Source organism: Euphorbia lathyris, chromosome 3 (assembly GCF_963576675.1).
Source record: "Euphorbia lathyris chromosome 3, ddEupLath1.1, whole genome shotgun sequence".
NCBI lineage: Eukaryota > Viridiplantae > Streptophyta > Magnoliopsida > Malpighiales > Euphorbiaceae > Euphorbia > Euphorbia lathyris.
Genome location: NC_088912.1, coordinates 78,114,988 through 78,119,581, shown reverse-complemented (window position 1 = coordinate 78,119,581; position 4,594 = coordinate 78,114,988). Strand labels below are relative to the sequence as shown.

Genomic DNA, 4,594 nt, shown 5'->3' with positions numbered 1-4,594 from the left:
ATTTAAATTCCGTAGAACCCTTAGATATAGTACGGATAAAATAATATTTTTATAGATAAATATAATAATAGAATTAAAATTAATATATTAATTTTTTTATCAGTAAAAAAGGAGAAAGTGACACATCAGTTCCATCGTTACTGCTTTATATTATATATAGAGAGATATGTAGAGAATTAGAGAGATTTTAGGGATTAATTTAAATTCTGTAGAACCCTTAGATATAGTACGGATAAAATAATCTTTTTATAGATAAATATAATAATAGAATTAAAATTAATATATTAAATTTTTTATCAGTAAAAAAGGAGGAATTGACACCTCAGTTCCATCATTACTGTTTTTATATTATATATAGATATGTAGAGAATTAGAGAGATTTTAGGGATTAATTTAAATTCTGTAGAACTTTTAGATATAGAACGGATAAAATAATCATTTTATAGATAAATATAATAATACAATTAAAATTAATATATTAAATTTTTTATCACTAAAAAATGAGGAAGTGACACCTCAGTTCCATCGTTACTGTTTTATATTATATATAGATAGATATGTAGAGAATTAGAGAGATTTTAGGGATTAATTTAAATTCTGTAGAACTTTTAGATATAGTACAGATAAAAAAAATATTTTTATAGATAAATATAATAATACAATTAAAATTAATATATTAAATTTTTTATCAGTAAAAAAGGAGGAAGTGACACCTCAGTTCCATCGTTACTGTTTTATACTAGATTTTGACCCGTGCAATGCACGTAATTTCTTTATATATATATATATATTTGCAATTTTATCAACTCAAATAAATTTATACTATAAATTTAAAAAAAATATAAAATAGATTTATTTAAGTGTATATCTGACATAATGAATGAATGATTTAATCAATATTATTGAAAACTTCTTTAAAAACTATATTTTGGGTACAATTTTTTTGTTTCATTTTCCTCATCACAAATAAGGATTTTCAATCCTTTTTTGCTTGTAACTCTAGAAACTACTACATACATTTGGCCATAGCTAAAAACTGGTCGAGGGAGATATAATCCAACATGTGCAAGCGACTGACCTTGACTTTTATTTATTGTCATGGCAAAGCAGACAACCAATGGATATTGTCTCCGTTGAAATCTGAATGGTAATTTTATATCTGAAGGAGACAAAGCAAGTCGAGCAATAAAAACCTTTTGTCCAATATTACAACCCGTAATTTTCCTTGCTTCAATGACATGTTTTCCTAATTGAGTTACCACTAAACACGTGCCATTACATAAGCCTGAAGTTTGATCTATATTACGGAGTAGCATGACAGGTATTCCAATTTTCAATTTCAACTTGTGATTCGGCAAGCCAGACGATTTTATACTATTTAGAAACTCTGGAGTGTAGACATCATCCTGGCTTGATGAAGCATTTTCAACTCGACAAATAGTATCTGAACTTAAATAGCATACTTCATCACCTGGCCAAGCAGACAACATGTATTCATTGACTTTATTTACAATATCCAATGTTGGGGCAAGAATTGCACGTTCTTGTAAGTACTTTGGATCGACACTATTCTCCAACAAACTTGGATATGTGCTTTGGACAATTGCTCCAATTGGATCCCCTGTATCTTTAATGAGCAAATCTTCAGGTATGCAAAATGTAACTTCACCATCATTTGGATCACCAATTGTTCCATTCCCAGTGCTTAAAATCCATTCAGAAAACCATTTTAACTCTTCTGTATCCTTAAGTGTGTTCTCAGATTGAAGTCGCATGTTTTTCGTTAGCTTAAGCACTTTACAGTATTTCCATAAATAAGAAGCATTTATAGTAGCAGATACTATATTTGCCTACTGCCTTTTGGAATGACAGGTAATATTTGTCTGAAGTCTCCACCAAAAACAACCACCTTTCCCCCAAATGGCAAATTCATGCTATTACTGTTATGAAACCGTAGGATATCTCGTAAAGTTCTGTCAAAAGCTTCAAAACAATGTTTATGTACCATTGGCGCCTCATCCCATATAATAAGTTGTGCTCTAATAATTAGCTCAGCCAAAGGACTTCCTTGCTTGATGTTGCAAGTTGAATCTTCATTTATAACAATGGGTATACTAAACCTCGAATGTGCAGTTCTGCCACCAGGCATAAGAAGAGAAGCTATTCCGCTTGACGCTACTGTGAGCACAATATCACCTTTAGATCTCAAAACAGATGAAAGAGTTCTCCATATGAATGTCTTCCCAGTACCTCCATACCCATAAACAAAAAAAACCCCACCATCTTTCTTTCCTATTGCATCGGTGATTGTTTGGAAAACCATTCTTTGATCGTCGTTCAACAACAACATAAGATTTTGGCTTTCTTCTACCAAAAACTGTCTATCATAACGAAGTTCATCTTGAATGAGACTGTTGCTTCCTTCATAGATAAGATCTACATCCGAGAATGGTAATGTAGGGTAATCCCTCAAGCTTCTTCCATTTCTATTCAGGATTTTCTCTATCTCAAAAAGCGTGAGATTCTTCAATTGCTCATCGTTCATCAGTAGATCTATAAAAAGAAATATGAAACATTAGTAAATATTCTACTTTTACACTATTTAGTTGTACCATTATATTATGTATATATGTTTGAAAATTAATGTAGTCTAAAATGTATCACCTTGATTATTAAGGAGATTTCGTTGACAATGTAGAATGTCATCGGAAAGATGTTGCCATGTCTGATTCCAAACAATTTCAGGCCTTGTGATGCAGTTAGAAAATAGCAAAGAAGCAAATAATAAGCGGAGAAAATGACCTGTTCCCCAAAAAGACGCTTCTTCTATTGCATATATGTACTCTTTATCATCATCAAGTAAACCCAATGCAAAGCACGCCTCTTTAAAAGTAGGGTATAAAACACCATTCACAGTCTTAATGTCATCATATTTGGTTGGCCCCTTTACAACATTCAATAATATTCTTAGATAATATAATTCTCCTGTCCCAGGATGGACGTAAAATATTCTACCTACACTCAGACCGCGTTGTCTAGGGCACCATTTCTTGACCTTTTTTACTACGATGGAAGTTTGATCGATTAATTCAACTACTTTCCAAACAAACTTATTTGGAAACTCAACATAAGTCAATTGTCTTGCTTCTGCGTATTCCTCATTTGCTTTCATCCATTGTAAGAACATAGTCTGTACTTCCCCACCTTTTTTTACAACATCCTCAATTGGATCATCATCATGGAATACGATACTTTGTTGGTCTGGAAGATGAAATGTAAGTCTTTCCACAGCAGGTTCACGGTAATTGATTGGAAATGCAAATATTCTCCAAGCTGCCTCACAAGGAGAAATGTATCTACAATCATAATACATTTTAACTTCGTCCTCTGTGTCTTCATTATCACCATTTCCCTTTTTTTGATAAAAAACAGTAGTTATTCGATCATTGCCCTTGTTTATGTACTTAAACAAATATTTGATTGCCCTATGTTGGTTGCACCATTCGACATTGATATGAGCATTAAACTTCAGTAACAATTGACTATTGTATGGCACCACTTAAACCTCGTTACACGAAAATGAATAATATTTATATATTTAATTACTTTTTAAACAAATAAATCTATTATATAATACCATTATAACCATATGATATATAGATTTTGGAAACTCTTATAAAAAAATGTCAATAAATACCTATATTATATTGTAACTAATTAATATGAAAATAAATGAAAGGTATAAAGCAATAAATATATTCAATTTTAAATAGTTACCTGTTTGTAACATATTAGTGTTTAAGATGTTGTTTTGTGAGAACAATTCTGATATTGGCAATGGAGAAAAATAGCGTGTCTCTGCAAGGGAATGTTGAATATCATTATTAATTAATAAAATAATAAATTATTTTCAAAACAAACAGAAATATATATTACCATTAGTTATGTCTTCCAAATTAATTCGTTTGTATGCATTGTCCAAGAAACCAGTGATTGTGCTACTTTTAACACTTCCATCTTCTAAAAGGTACATTTTTAAAGAATAATTACAAATTAGTAATATTGTTGTCAATATATATATAGAAAATAAAACACCATTCATATTATGGCACACCTTCTTGCTGCAAAACATCATTGATTTTTCGTTTTCCTCGCATCTTATTTTGTCTATTCATCCTTGCTTCGTGACATTGCAAATGCCAATTCTCCTTTATATAATAGATTTATCATCGGTGGTTTTTATACATAAATCAATTAGTATCGTGATATGAGGAAGGCAAAATGAGTAAAAATATATAAAGATGGCTACACATTAAGTGTATGAGACAATTAGGAAGACAACATTAGTAAACAAATATATTTTTTAATTTTATAAATATTATTAAGTATGTTTACTTGTCCAGACGTGAAAATTCCTTTCCCTTTGTCATCAACACTTGCAAATGAGTTTTAGATCACATTACCATAGATGCGAAAGCTAGTCTGTAATTACTATGTGAAGCTAAATAGAAGGCAAAAAAACATCTTATGACTCCTGAACTTTTTTTTTTTTGGTAGGAAAAGGAAAGGAAAAACAACAACAAAGACACCAAAT

At 30.5% G+C, this 4,594-nt stretch overlaps 1 pseudogene; it reads right to left on the bottom strand.

Moving 5' to 3' along the window:
• Nucleotides 1–889: 889 nt before the first annotated feature.
• Nucleotides 890–4,157, bottom strand: LOC136222734 (uncharacterized; annotated as a pseudogene).
• Nucleotides 4,158–4,594: the final 437 nt, after the last annotated feature.